This window comes from Crocodylus siamensis, chromosome 7 (assembly GCF_052110815.1).
Source record: "Crocodylus siamensis isolate JL-2025a chromosome 7, ASM5211081v1, whole genome shotgun sequence".
Taxonomy (NCBI): Eukaryota; Metazoa; Chordata; order Crocodylia; family Crocodylidae; genus Crocodylus; species Crocodylus siamensis.
This window is the reverse complement of record NC_143401.1, coordinates 66,155,146-66,170,251: the sequence shown is the minus strand read 5'-3', so window position 1 is coordinate 66,170,251 and position 15,106 is coordinate 66,155,146. Positions and strand designations below refer to the sequence as shown.

Below are 15,106 nucleotides of genomic sequence, written 5' to 3'. Positions count from 1 at the left end.
CCACCCCTGATGGCAGGCTATTCCAGACCTTGGGGGCTTGGACAGTAAAGAAATTCTTCCTTATGTCCAGGCTGAAATGGTCTTGCTGGAGTTTATTTCTATTCAACCTTGTCATCCTTGGGGCACTCTGGTGAACAAAAGTTCCCCCAGATCCTGGTGAACACCCCTGATAAACTTATAGGTGGTCATCAGATCTCCCCTGAGACTGCGCTTTTCCAGGCTGAAGAGTCCCATGGCTCTCAGCCTATTGTTGTGAGGTCTGTTCTCCTGACCTCTGATCATGTGCGTGGCTCTCTTCTGAACTCTCTTAAGCTTCTCCACATCCTTCTTGAATTGTGGAGCCCAGAACTGGGCATAATACTCCAGCTGCGGCCTCACCAATGCCGAGTACAAAGGGAGAATGATGTCCTGGGATTTACTTGAGAAACGTCTATAGATGCAAGCCAGCGTTTTGCTCACTTTACTAGTTGCAGAATCACACTGAAAGTTCATGTTCATCTTGTGGTCAATCATGACCCCCAAGTCCCTCTCATCTGTAGTGCTAGCCAGCATAGCACCACCGAGCCTATAAGGATGCTGCAGGTTTTTCCATCCAAGGTGGAGAACTTTGCATTTTTCAGTGTTAAATACCATCAGGTTCTTATCCACCCAGTTCCTGAGTCTGTCAAGGTCAGCCTGGATCTCCCTCCTGCCCTCAGGTGTGGATGCTTTACCCCAAAGTTTGGTATCATCAGCGAACTTGGCTAGTCCGTTTCTGACTCCGATGTCCACATCATTAAGGAAGGTTCACCAGGGCCCCCCTTGGAGTCACCAGGAACAATAGCCACAAGCTGAGGGAGGATAGGTTTAGGTTGGATATTAGGAAGAACTACTCCACTGTAAGGCTGGAATAGGCTTCCCAGAGAGGTGGTGCTCTCACCTTCCCTGGAAATCTTCAAGAGGAGACTGGATAGGCACCTGGCTGGGGTCTTATGACCTCTCCCACCCCCAGTGCTCCATCCTGCCCATGGAAGGGGGTCGGACTCGATGATCTGTCTAGGTCCCTTCCGACTCATTGATTCTATGATTCTATGTTGAACAATACAGGTCCAAGAACAGAACCTTGGGAGAACCCACTGGTCACAAGGCACCATGATGATTGACTTCCATCAACCACCACCCTCTGGGTCCAACCACGGAGCCAATTCCCCAGCCAGTGGATCGTGGTGGACCCGAGGCCATGGTTGGCCAGTTTTGCCAGGAGGTGATCATGGGATACCAGGTCGAAAGCTTTTTTGAAGTCAAGATAATATATGACATCAATCTCCTCTCCCTTGTCCAGGTGATAGGTCACCTGATTGTTGAAGGAAATGAGCCCGGGCAGCCCTCCATGAGGCCATGTCAGCCTGGAGATCTGGAAGGGGAGCGATCTGGTAGGCTAAGCTAGGTGAGAGTTCCAGAAGCCCGGGCACAAATCCAACTTCATGCCGGTGACCTGCCTGAGGGCTGGGCAGGCCAGGGCCATCTCAAAGGGTCCTGGCAGGGTCCTGGCAGGGCCCCAGAGTCAGCACCCAGCAACCCCCCCAAGGGGGGGTTGGCAGGGGCCCGGGCAGCCCTCCATGAGGCCATGTGAACCCGGAGGTCTGGAAGGGAATCAATTCAGATGGCCAGGCGGGGAAAAGAGTACCAGGAGCCTGGGTACTAATCCAACTTTGTCCTGGTGACCTGCCCGAGGGCTGGGGAGGCGAGAGTGCTTCCTTGGGAGTGGCGGGGTTCTCCTGTGGGAGAACCGGGTTGACCTGGTATCTACTTTGGGACTTAGAAAATTTCACCCAGCCTGCTCTCCTGTGTTGCAAGCAGTTGACATGGACTTCCCAGCGTGGCCTGGAAGTCTGTAAGGGGTCAATGAGAGCGCATTGCCTGATAGTTCAATCCAGGCGGGTGGACACTTTTGGTGCCTCACCCCGGTGGCAAGGCCGGGTGCCACATTCACAAAACCCTTAGGAAACATTCGCGGAGATTTTCAGGAACATGGTTTTTGGGACCCTAAATGCCCATCTTTGGTTCCAGAAAGGCAGTCAGAGAAACTTCTGGGGCAGAACCGTGCTGCACCCAAGGGCCAAACCCGAGTTTTGTGCCCCACTGCCGAGGGGGGGATGGTGGACACTTTGGCGCGTGAGCTCCAGATCCGAGTCTGGTTCTCACACCTGGCCCAACCCCCCCAAGCCATGGCTCCTGTGGGCCCAGGCTGTGCCCCAATGCCGTTTCTGTGCTGCTTTCTCCGATCAATGTGGCAAACCCTCTTTGGGGGAGGGCCCTTTGAGGGCCCCATTTGTGTTCAGGCAAGGCAGTTACCTCTCCCCCCCTTCTCCTCTTTTCCTCTCTAGCTATCCATGTGGCAACAGCAGTCATGTCGGGGAGGGCCCTTAGCGGGCCGGCGGTCCCCCTGCCAGTATTCAGGTGAAGCAGCTACCTCTCCTACCCACTTGACCCCCTCCATTGGAGATGAGGCTCTTCCCCCACCCCAGAGGAGAAGGTTTGGCCAAACCCATGCTGAGTGAGACTGAGCTGCCCTGGGAGCCCCGACCATGTTGAGAGATGCCAGTGAGAGTTGGCAGGCCCAGCTGGAGGAGCCCCGCATGGGTCCCAGCCCCACCCCTCCACCCTCCCCGTCTCGTGGATGCCGTCTTCTCTAGCAGTTGCTGTGCAGGCGGATGCTGCTGAGGCATCCACCACAGTGCCACGAGGGGGGGGCACCCTGGAGAAAGTGGATAGGAAGTGTGCGCTCAGGCTCCAGCCCAGCACCCGCCCTTTGCTCCCCGCTGTCCTTCCCCATATTGCTGTGCTGCGGTCCCTGCACCTTCCCCGCCCCAGGGAGGGGGGCCTGTGGGGCCAGCAAGAAGCAGGGGGCTGCGGGCGGGAAAGTTGCTGGCCCTCCTGGGCCAGTGGGTGCCTGTCTGTGAGGCTCCCCTGCCCCACTCTCCCTCACCCGAGGAGCATGGCTACCTGGTTGATTCTTCCAGTAGCATATGCTTGTCTCAAAGATTAAGCCATGCATGTCTAAGCACACATGGCCGGTACAGTGAAACTGTCAATGTCTCATTAAATCAGTTATGGTTCCTTTGGTCGCTCCAACCATTATTTGGATAACTGTGGCAATTCTGAGTTAATACATGCTAAAGAGCACTGACCTCCAGGGATGCGTGCATTTATCAGACCAAAACCAACCCAGGCTTGCCCGCCCGCTTTGGTGACTCTAGATAACCTTGGGCTGATCGCATACCCCCATGATAGCAACAACGCATTTGAATGTCTGCCCTACAAACTTTTGATGGTACTTTCTGTGCCTACCATGTTTACCACAGGTAACAGGGAATCAGGGTTTGATTCCAAAGAGGGAGCCTGAGAAACAACTCCAAAGAAGGCAGCAGGCACACAAATTACCCACTCCCAACCCGGGGAGGTAGTGATGAAAAATAACAATACAGGACTTTTTCAAGGCCCTGTAACTGAAATGAGTATGCTTTAAATCCTTTAACAAGGATTTATTGGAGGGCAAGTCTGGTGCCAGTAGCCACGGTAATTCCAGCTGCAATAGCATATATTAACATTGCTGCAGTTAAAAAGTTCATAGTAGGATCTTGGGATCGAGCTGGCAGTCCACTGCGAGGCGAGCTACCGCCTGTCCCAACCCCTGCCTCTCGGTGCTCCCTTGATGCTCTTAGCTGAGTGTCCTGCATTTACTTTGAAAAAATTAGAGTGTTCAAAGCAGGCTGGTTGCCGGAATACTCCAGCTAGGAATAATGGAATAGGACTCCGGTTCTATTTTGTTGGTTTTCAGAACTAGGGCCATGATTAAGAGGGACAACCGGGGGCATTCGTATTGTACCGCTAGAGGTGAAATTCTTGGACCAGTGCAAGATGAACCAAAATGAAAGCATTTCCCAAGAATGTTTTCATTAATCAAGAATGAAAGTCAGAAGTTCGAAGACAATCAGGTACCATAGTAGTTCTGACCATAAATGATTTCATAGATTTCATAGACATTAGGGCTGGAAGGGACCTCGGGAGATCATCGAGTCCAGCCCCCTGCCCAAAGGGCAGGAAGTCAGCTGGGGTCATAGTATCCCAGCAAGATAAGCATCCAATTTACTCTTGAAGGTGTTCAATGTAGGTGCTTGAACCACCTCTGCTGGCAGACTGTTCCAGACCTTGGGGGCTTGGACAGTAAAGAAATTCTTCCTTATGTCCATCCTTTTTGAATTGTGGAGCCCAAAACTGGACGCAGTACTCCAGCTGCGGCCTCACCAAGGCTGAGTACAAGGGGAGAATGACGTCCGGGATTTGCTCGAGAAGCATCTATGGAAGCAAGCCAGCGTTTTGGTCGCTTTACTAGCCGCAGCATCGCATTGGAGGCTCATGTTCATCTTGTGGTCAATGATGACACCCAAGTCTCTTTCTTCTGTAGTGCTATCTAACGTAGCACTGCTGAGTCTATAAGGATGCTGCAGGTTTTTCCTCCCAAGGTGGAGAACCTTGCATTTTTCGGTGTTAAACACCATCAGGTTCTCGTCTGCCCATTTGCTGAGCTTGTCCAGGTCAGCCTGGATCACCCGCCTATCTTCTGGCGTGGATGCTTTGCCCCAAAGTTTGGTGTCATCGGTGAACTTGGCCAGTCCACTCCTGACTCCAATGTCCACATCATTAATGAAGATGTTGAACAGGATGGGTCCCAGGACAGAGCCTTGAGGGACCCCACTGGTCACAGGGCACCACGATGAGTGACTGCCATCGATTACAACCCTCTGGGTCCGACCACGGAGCCAATTTCCCAGCCAGCGGATCGTGGTGGAGCCAAGGCCACAACTGGCCAGTGATCATGGGATACCAGATCAAAGGCTTTTTTGAAGTCAAGATATATGACATCAATCTCTTCTCCCTTGTCCAGGTGATAGGTCACCCGGTCGTAGAAGGAAATGAGATTGGTCAAACAAGACCTACCCGCAACAAACCCGTGCTGGCTATCCCTTAGAATGTTAGCCTGGGCCAGTCCATCAAGGATGGCCTCCTTAATAAACTTTTCTAAGATCTTCCCCAGGATAGAAGTCAGGCTAATGGGCTTGTAGTTAGCCGGATCCACTCTCCTCCCTTTCTTGAAGATCGGCACCACATTGGCCTTCTTCCACTACAACAGAGCGCCAGGAGTTTTCAAAGATCTGTGCCAGGGGCTGGGCTCTGATGCTCGCCAGCTCCTTGAGTACCCTGGGGTGCAGATTGTCAGGGCCGGCTGACTTGAAGGTATCCAGCTTCTCAAGGTCAGCATTGATAGAGGGTAGGGGATCCCCATCACCCGGATCTCCCTGTCCCATAGCAGGCATGGGCATCCCATGGGACTGATGAAAGACTGACACAAAGTACCTTAATAGGTTGGCTTTTTCCTGGGTGTCAGTTGTCAGTTGCCCCATCTGGTTTAGCAAGGGTCCAACATTGCCCTTGCTTTTCCTCTGGCTCCCCACATATCTGAAAAAGGACTTTTTATTGTCCTTGATGCTTGAAGCTAGTTGGAGTTCAGTTGCAGCCTTGGATTTCCTGGTTTGCTCCCTGCAGGACCAGACCAGTGCAGAATAATCCTCCTTGGAGGCGAATCCCATCCTCCATCCTGCCGACTAGCAGTCCGGAGGCATTATTCCCATGACTCGCCAGGGAGTTTTCGGGAAACCAAAGTCTTTGGGTTCTGGGGGGAGTATGGTTGCAAAGCTGAAACTTAAAGGAATTGGTGGAAGGGCACCACCAGGAGTGGAGCCTGCGGTTTAATTTGACTCAACACAGGAAGCCTCACCGGGCCCGGATACAGAAAGGATTGAAAGATTGTTAGCTCTTTCTTGATTCTGTGGGTGGTGGTGCATGGCCGTTCTTAGTTGGTGGAGCGATTTGTCTGGTTAATTCCGATAACAAATGAGACTCTGGCATGCTAACTAGTTATGTAACCCCCGAGCGGTCCGTGTCCAACTTCTTAAAGGGACAAGTGGTGTTCAGCCACCCGAGTTTGAGCATTAACAGGTCTGTGAAGCACTTAGATGTCCAGGGCTGCACACATGCTACACTGACTGGCTCAGCGTGTGTCTACCCTATGCCAACAGGTGTGGGTAACCCGCTGAACCCCATTTGTGATGGGGATTGGGGATTGCAATTATTCCCCATGAAAGAGGAATTCCCAGTAAGTACAGGTCATAAGCTTGCATTGATTAAGTCCCTGCCTTTTGTACACGCCACCCGTTGCTACTACCAATTGGATGGTTTAGTGAGGTCCTCGGATTGACCCCGCCAGCGTTGGTCATGGCCCTGGCAGTGTGCCGATAAGACGGTCGAACATGACTATCTAGAGAAAGTAAAAGTTGCAACAAGGTTTCCGTAGGTGAACCTGTGGAAGGATCATTAATGGGGTCACCGTGCATGGTGCCAGCTCAGCAGGCATGGGGTGGAGGGCCATGCTCCCCCATCCCCATCTCTGGCAGCCTTGTGTGCATGCATGCCTTCTGTGTCTGGGCTTCCAGGACCTCATGCAGACCAGTCCTGGGCTGCACAGCTCAGAGTGCAGGACAGGTCCCCCAGCCGTGTGGGGCCCAGGGTCTGAGTGGCTCCCCTGGATCCCCCTAGTGGTCTCCTCCACCCCTACTCCCCTCCCTTCAGGATCTGAGGGGAGACAAGGAGTGGGGTCCCTGGAGGGGCTCCTGCCCAGTGCCAGGGATTTTCTTTCAGCAGCATTGGTCCATTGCTGGGACACCCACCCCGCCACGTGGTAGTGCCCTTTCCCACTCTCACATCTGTGTCGCCCCAGCCTCCCTTTGGGCCGCGTGCCCCAGCAGGCTGGTCAGCTGGTCTGCGCCCCTTCCTCGTGTCCCCAGGTTTCCACCCTGGCCTCCTCAGCCCAGCTGAGTGGGGGCAGGAAAAGGACTCGGGGTTTGGCGGGGTGCATGGCTGTCAGCCACCACCATGGGCGGGCATCCGTGGTGGCTGGGATGGCTGGGATGGGATGGGGAGGGCCCATCTGGTGGGGCGGCCCCAGCTGTGTCAGCCCCCAGGGAAACAGCTAAGACCTGAGAGAAACCCCAGCCCCCCAAATGGGAAGGCGCTGGCCATGGCAGTGAGTCCTGGGCGCTGCCCTCCGGGTGGATGCTTCTCCCCCCCTATGGGTTCACAGAGCTGGCTGGAGGATGCCAGGCTCAACTCCACGTCCCCCTCCAGTGTCTGTCCCTTGCTGTCCCATCTGCGGATGCAAGGCATTGTCCGGAAGGTGGGGGTTGGGACCACCTGGAGTTCAGAACCATTTCCCTCACCCAAGCTACCAGGTACCTAGTGCTCCACCCCTCACCTCGCCCTGCTCCACGGGGCAGGCAGCGGGGTGGGTGGGCGAAGGTTCAAAGATTTGTGTGTCCTGAGGGGTCTGCGCGGGCAGCCACAGGAGGTCTGCCGAGGGAGGGTGGGCATGTGCAGATGTGCCTGTGCCTTTGACACTCCCTGCCCATGTGGCCCCTGGAATGGAGAGGGGCCACCCTGCCTCCCTCTCTGCAGAGGGGCCTGAAAGCTGATTGCTTGTGGGCTGTGGCTCCCTTGCCAATGTCATCCACCCTGCCTATCGCCATCACCCCCACTGCACCCCTGGGTGGGGCAAGGGCTGGTCAAGGGGAGCGGAAGGGGTGCATGGTCCCAGGTGCAGGCGCAGGAGCGCTGCGGAGCTGCTGGAGCCTGTGGCACGGCTGGCCGTGCCCCCCTGAGCTGAGCACCTGGACTGAGCCTGCAGCAGGGGGCTCACCTTTGTGGCCATGGCCCTCTCTCAGGTTGTTAAACCTCTCTCCTGTGTTTGCCTGGTCTGTAGGACTCCTGCCAAGGGAAGGCAGACAACCAGCTGGGCAGGAATGCCTCCCCTCCCATGACCCCTGCCAGGTTGCTGCAGCGGGGGAGGAAGGTCAGCTCAGGGACCCTGTCCTGACCTCGTGCAGACCCAGAAGCCCACCCTCCCTCTGGCTTGGCTTCTGCCATGCGGCGAAGTGGCAACCGTGGAGAAAAGCCTGTGCAAAAAAAGTGACAACTCTCAGCGGTGGATCACTTGGCTCATGCATTGATGAAGAATCCAGCTATCTGCAAGAATTAATGTGATTTGCAGGACACACTGATCATTGACACTTCGAATGCACTTGCGGCCCTGGGTTCCTCCTGGGGCTATGCCGGTCTGAGCATCGCTTGAAGGTCAATCACCTATGCGGTGTGTGTGAGGCCAGTGATGCTGACTGTCCGGTCCCCGCTGCCACTGAGTGCAGCTAGGGTGTCTCGCAGGCAACCCGAGGTCCCTTGGGCCCGCCTCTGCTTGCCCTTGTTGGGGAAGAGGGGCAGCCTGAGCCCCTGAATGCCTTCGTCCCCCTAAGGTCAGACATGATGCCTTAAGAGTGCCTGCCTCAGGGAGCTCAACCTGCTCGTGGAGGACTGTTGTAGCAGTCTGACCCATGCTTCAGCTGGGTCGGCCATGGCGCCTGCTCCTGGGGTTCCAGGGGGAACCAGGCCTACCCCGTGCGGCTGTCTCAGGCCCGCGATCCTACCCCCTGAGAACAACACGTGCCTGTGAGTGCGCCGGGGCCTCAGCAAGGGAAGCAGCAAGGAAGGGAGCACACAGTGGGGTTCAGACACTCAGCTGGTGTGGGGGCGAGTTCAGCAGGCAGGCAGCAGGCAGGTGCGGGCAGCTGGGGCCTTTGCCTGTGCCTCTGCCTGCCCAGCGACCGGGACTGTCCTCTCCCCACTGTCTCTGCTGCCTTCCCTCTGCCGGGCCCCTCCTGCCCCACGCGTTCCCGGTCTTCACGCCAGGGGGTGCCGTATGCGGCTGCTCCTCCCTCAGGGCTGTTCTCCCCAGCTCCCTTCCATCGGGCCTCCTTTGGAGACGGCGCAGTCTCCTGTGGCTGTGGTGGGTAGGACTGCACATGTGCACAGCATGCTGAGAGGCCAGGCCGGCCCTGTCCGGTACCGGCTTTCTCGGCCATCCCGCCTCTCAAACCTCTCCCACACCTGCACCCTCCCATCCAGCTGCGACCTCAGATTAGACTTGGTGACCTGCTGAATTTAAGCATATTAGTCAGTGGAGGAAAAGAAACTAACCAGGATTCCCTCAGTAACGGTGAGTGAACAGGGAAGAGCCCAGTGCTGAATCCCCATCCTGCAGTAGTGTGTAGGAAATGTGGTGGTGTACAGAAGACCCACTCCCCAGTGCCGCTCTCGGGGGCCCCAAGTCCTTCTGATCAAGGCACAGCCCGTGGATGGTGTGAGGGCAGTAGTGGCCCCTGGTGCGCTGGGAGTGGGTCTTCTCAGAGTTGGGTTGCTTGGCAATGAAGCCCAAAGCAGGTGGTAAACTCATCTAAGGCTAAATACTAGCACAAGACCAATAGTCAGCAAGTACTGTAAGGGAAAGTTTAAAAGAACTTTGAGGATAGAGTTCAAGAGGGTGTGAAACCGTTAAGAGTTAAACGGGTGGGGTCTGTGCAGTCTGCCCGAAGGATTCAACCCAGTGGGTTTGGTCAGCTGGCCTGGGACGACAGATCCCGCTCAGCCCCCCCCCAGGGCAGGTGAGGACTGCCGCCTGGATGGCCTCGGTCCTTGTTGGGCGCATCTCCACCGTGGCAGTGCACCATGACTGGCTCTGGGTTGGCTGGGAAGGCCCGGCAGGCAGGTGGCTCACCGCTTTGTGGCAGCAAGTGTTACAGTCCCCAGGCAGCAGCTCTTGCTGCATCCCAGGGTCGAGGGAGATGACTGTCGCCACGCCTTCCCCCATGGCTCCCCATCCCCTCCTCCTCATGGTGGGGGCCCCCTTGCCCCTGGTGCAACTGTCAATCAGGGCGGACTGTTCTCAGTATGCTCCGACCGTGTCGCGCTGCTGGGCAGGGAGGGCCATGCTGGGCACCTGGGGTCTGCAGCGATGTTGGCTGCCCACCCAACCCGTCTTGAAACACGGACCAAGGAGTCTAACATGTGTGCAAGTCAGAGGCTTGAACGAAAGCCCATGACACAATGAAGGTGAGGGTCGGTGAGCACCAGCTGAGGTGGGATCCCGAGGCCACTGTTTGCAGAGGGCGCACCACTGACCTGTCTCGCCCACCCCGTCAGGGAGGCGGAGCGTGAGCATATGTGCTAGGACCTGAAAGATGGTGAACTATGCCTAGGCAGGGCAAAGCCAAAGGAAACTCTGGTGGAGGTCCATAGCAGTACTGACATGCAAATCGGTCATCTGACCTGGGTATAGGGGCGAAAGACTAATTGAATCATCTAGTAGCTGGTTCCCTCAGGATAGCTGGCACTCACCCATCTCCGCAGTTTTATTTGTTAAAGTGAATGATTAGAGGTCTTGGGGCCAAAACAATCTCAACCCATTCTCAAACTTTAAATGGGTAAGAAGCCTGGCTCACTGGTGTGGAGCCTGGTGTGGAATGCGAGTGCCTAGTGGGCCACTTGTGGTAAGCGGAGCTGGTGCTGCGGAATGAACTGAATGTGAGGTTAAGGCGCTCAATGCTGACGCTCATCAGACCCCAGAAAAGGTGTTGGTTGATATAGACCTCAGGACGGTGGCCATGGAAGTTGGAATCTGCTAAGGAGTGTGTAACAACTCACCTGCCAAATCAACTAGCCCTGCAAATGGATGGTGCTAGAGTGTTGGGCCCATACCTGGCTTTTGCCGGAAATGAGAGCCATGGGGGCTAGGCTGTGATGAGTAGGAGGGCCTCTGTGCTGGGCCTTGAAGCCTAGGGCGCGGGCCTGGGTGGAACCACTGCAGGTACAGATCTTGGTGGTAGTAGCAAATATTCAAATGAGAACTTTGAAGGCCGAAATGGAGAAGGGTTCCATGTGAACAGCAGTTGAACATGGGTTAGTCAGTCCTAAGAGATAGGTGAGCGCCATTCCGAAGGGATGGGCAATGGCCTCCGTTGCCCTCAGCCGATTGCAAGGGAGTCGTGTTCAGATCCCTGAATCCAGAGTGGTGGTGCCATGAGGCGTCCAGTGCAGTAATGCAACTGATCCTGGAGAAGCCGGCGGGAGCCCCAGGGAGAGTTCTCTTTTCTTTGTGAAGGGCAGGGTGCCTTGGAATGGGTTTGCCCCAAGAGACGGTGAAAAGCATCGCGGTTCCAGCAGCGTCTGGTGAGTTCTCACTGGTCCTTGAAAATCTGGGGGAGAAGGTGTAAATCTCATGCTGGGCCGTACCCATATCCACAGCAGGTCTCCAAGGTGAACAGCCTCTGGCGTGTTAGAACAGTGTAGGTAAGGGAAGTCAGCAAGCCGGATCTGTAACTTTGGGATAAAGATTGGCTCTAAGGGCTGGGTTGGTTGGGATGGGGCACAAAGTAGAGCTGGGCGTGAGCTGTGGCTGGATGAGGCACCTACTCCCCTTCCCAGGGGGGTGGTGGCAACTCTGGATGCAATCCGGGCCCTTCCTGTGGATTGCCTCAGCTGCAGCGGGCTTCACCTGCCTCTCCTCTTCCACGGGGGTGGGGTGGGGGGACGGCATTCCACCTCAGCCGGCACCTAGCCGCTGACTTAGAACCAGCGCAGACCAGGGGAATCTGACTGTTTAATTCAAACAAAGCATCGCAAAGGCCTGCGGTGGGTGTTGACGCAATGTGATTTCTGCCCAGTGCTCTGAATGTCAAAGTGAAGAAATTCAATGAAGCATGGGTAAACAGTGGGAGTAACTATGACTCTCGTAATATGACTCTATTAAGGGAGGCGCCTTCCCTAGGGGAAATGGTCTGGTTACACAGTTGCAGCAGGTTTGTGCCAGGTACCTCCATGTGGTTCTCACTGGGTATCAAAGGCCTGTTGATAGCTCAACCCTGGTACAATGCAGCCAAGGAGTTTTTCCCAGGGACACTTCACTCCCCACCAGCTGCCTCACAAGCTCCTGGGGGTAACTGCCTCAATTGTGAAAAACTCAAAGCCTGATGGTGGGTGCTAGAGGAATCTTGCTGAAACTTGTTGGTGCCTGCAGTTGTCTGGCAGGTGGGGTGGGTGAAACATACTGGAACTGACAACCAGGCAAGGGGGATAGCCCCTCTTCTAGGGGTGGTGGCCTGGAGGGCGGAAGACTTCTGTCCCCATGCCTTGTGCTGATAGAGGGGAGTCTCAGTGACCGGTGCAAGTGGAACTTGAAGGTTAGTCAGTTGGGTGCAACATCCCGGCTGCATGCCCAGAAAGGTGGGGGGTGAGGATCAGGACTACTCACCTCCAGTTCTGCTGAGCATAAAGCTAACCAGAACTGATGATCAGGCAAGGTGGGCTCACCCCACTTCCTGGAATGGCAGCCTGGAATAATGGATGGTTTCTGGCCCCCCCATCTTGTGCTCACAGAGGGGAGCCTCAGTGACTGGTACAAGCTAAACTTGATGGTTAGTCAGTCAGATGCAACATCCCGGCTGCATGCCCACTGAAGCCTGTGACTACCCATTCCTGAAGGCATGAGGCATGTGTACTGTTCCAGGAGGGATGACATCCTGTGATTGGGACAGAACAGACTGAAGGGAAGCACTTGACAAGAGTGTTTCTGGCTACTTCCAGACTTGGAGTGGTGCTGTCCCATTTGACATACCCTATTGCTCCCTTTGGGCAGCAGAATTCATCCCAACCTCTTATCCACCCAAGTCTGTGCTTTGTTCTGCTATCCTGCATTTCTGATCCGCCTTGCTGTCTCCCCCTCTTCGCTGCATTTCTCTCAAGTGGTTCAGTCTCGATATGATTACCTCCCATGCTTCTGATCAGGGCTCAGGCCCACAGGACAGATTGCTGGTGCATGTCAGTCATCACGAGACTACCAGACTCTTCGGTGGTTGCTATAGTCATGACTGCGTTGCATGGGGCATGCTGAGCCACTTAACCGAACAACACTAAATAACCCAAAAAAGGTACTCTTCAGGGTTCGGTAAAGAGCCAAATGCCTCGTCATCTAATTAGTGATGCACATGATAACTGTCTTGTGGTGGCCAAGCGTTCATAGCGATGTCACTTTCTATCCTTCGATGTCAGCTCTTCCTATCATTGTGAAGCAGAATTCACCAAGCATTGGATTGTTCCCCCACTAATAGGGAACATGAGCTGGGTTTAGACCATCATGAGACAGGTTAGTTTTACCCTACTGATGATGTGTTGTTGCAATAGTAATCCTGCTCAGTCCGTGAGGAACCGCATTTGGTGTATGTACTTGGCTGAGAAGCCAATGGGGCAAAGCTACCATCTGTGGGATTATGACTGAACGCCTCTAAGTCAGAATCCCCCCTAAACATAATGATACTACAGCACCGTGGAGCCTCAGTTAATCCCGGATAGCTGGCTGGCCCCTGCCTGGGGGGCAGGCCGCAGTGTGGAGAGCCATTTGTGGCAGGACCGGAGAGCGGTCAGAAGGGAGCCGCCTCTCACCCGCAGCGTATTGCATGTTCATGGGGCATCTGGTGCTAAATCATTTGTAGATGACCTGATTCTGGGTCAGGGTTTCATACGTAGCAGAGGAGCTACCTCGCTGTGATCTATTGAAAGTCAGCGCTTGACACAAGGTTTTGTCTCCCGAGCGCAAATCCCCAACCTGAACACCACCTCCAGGAGTGGGGGAGGAGGGCACCACCATGCCTGCGGTGGGCAGAGCCCCCCACCAGGGGCTGGCGAGAGTGGGGAAGAGGCAGGCAGGGGACCCTCACAAGCGGAGGGTCTGGCAGTTCTCCCCTTCCCTCTCCCCTGGGCCTGGTTTGACCTGGCACCTTGTGGGTGACTCAGCTGCATGGAGGACCAGTGGGTGGGGAGGCTCTGAGACAGGGAGCTCCCCTTCAACTTGCCGGGCTCTCCCTCCCACAGGCATCGCTGGGGTTGACCTGGTGTCCCAAAAGCCACCCCTGTGCTTCAAAACAGGGTAGACCTGGTGTCTAGGAGTCCCCATAGCAATGAATAGGGTAGACTTGTTCTCTGACAAGTCCCCATAGGAATGCTTGGGGTCGACTTGGTGTCTCAAAGCCCCATAGGAATTCATGGGGTTGACCTGGTGCCTGGAATTCCTGCCGCCTGGGGTTCCACTCCCAATCAAGTACCCAGGGTGCAGTCAGGCAGTAACGCACACAGCACCCCCACAACCACCAGGGTCTTAAGCCTCCAAAAAGTGCCTCCCTGCCCAGGCTTAAGCCTCCATCTTTCACCCCCCCACTCTTCCCTGGTTCCCCCTGCCCAACATTGACTTCAGACCCCAGCCTGCTGCCCCCCTGCCTCTCCCCAGCCATCCTGCTACCTGGAGGGCCCTGCTCCCAGGAGAAGCACCGGTGGGCCCAAATATGGCGTTGGGAGAGGCACCATGCAGCAGCCTTCCCTGGTGCCCAGGGGCAGGCACCTGCCAGGCCCTGAGGCCCCAAGGCACCTTGGGCAGGCCCCTGGGGATGGACAGGCCCTTTCTGGAGGCCCACCACAAGCTCCGGGGGGGAGCTGCAGGCTTCCAGGTGGCCTCAGAGGCTTCTCCATTCATCCCCTCCATGCGGAGGAGCTCCCGTGGGCCCTGGAGCCCAGGGGCAGGTGCCTGCCAGGCCCTGCCACCCCCAGATGCCTCGGGAAGCCCTGCTGGGCTGGCTGGACCCTTCCCAGAGGCTCCAGGAGGGAGCTGCAGGCTGCAGGCGTGCACATAGACTCGGAGGCTGCTCCATCCACTCCATGCGGCGGCACTACATTTGGCCCTGGAGCCTGGGGCAGGTGTCTGCCGGGCCCTGCCACCCCCAGGCGCCTTGGGCAACCCCCCACGGCTGGGCAGGCCCTTTCTGGAGGGCCACTGCAGGCTGCAAGGGGGAGCTGCAGGCTGCAGACTTGCGGGTAGACTCGGAGGCTGCTCCATCCACTCCATGCTCAGCATTCACATTTACCCCAGAGCCCGGGGGCAGGTGCCTGCTGGGCCCTGCTGCCCCCAGCAGTCTTGGGGAGGCACCTAGAGCCAGCCAGGCCCTTCCCGGAGGCTCTGGAAGGGAGCTGCAGGCCCCAGGCTTCTGGGTGAACTTGGAGGCTGCTCCATCCACTGCATGCGGGGGCGTTCCTTTTGGCCCTGGAGCCCAAGGGCAGGCACCTTCCAGGCCCTGCCACC

The 15,106-nt window shown here is 56.0% G+C and overlaps 1 non-coding gene and 2 pseudogenes across 1 annotated transcript; all 3 read left to right on the top strand.

Moving 5' to 3' along the window:
- Positions 1 to 2,982: 2,982 nt before the first annotated feature.
- On the top strand, positions 2,983 to 6,417 carry LOC149859913 (18S ribosomal RNA; annotated as a pseudogene).
- Positions 6,418 to 8,066: 1,649 nt separating this feature from the next.
- On the top strand, positions 8,067 to 8,219 carry LOC149859912 (5.8S ribosomal RNA). Its single transcript, XR_016443686.1, has one exon. It is a non-coding gene; the product is annotated as a 5.8S ribosomal RNA (ribosomal RNA).
- Positions 8,220 to 9,054: 835 nt separating this feature from the next.
- LOC149859911 (28S ribosomal RNA) lies at positions 9,055 to 13,560 on the top strand (annotated as a pseudogene).
- The last annotated feature ends 1,546 nt before the right edge of the window (positions 13,561 to 15,106 follow it).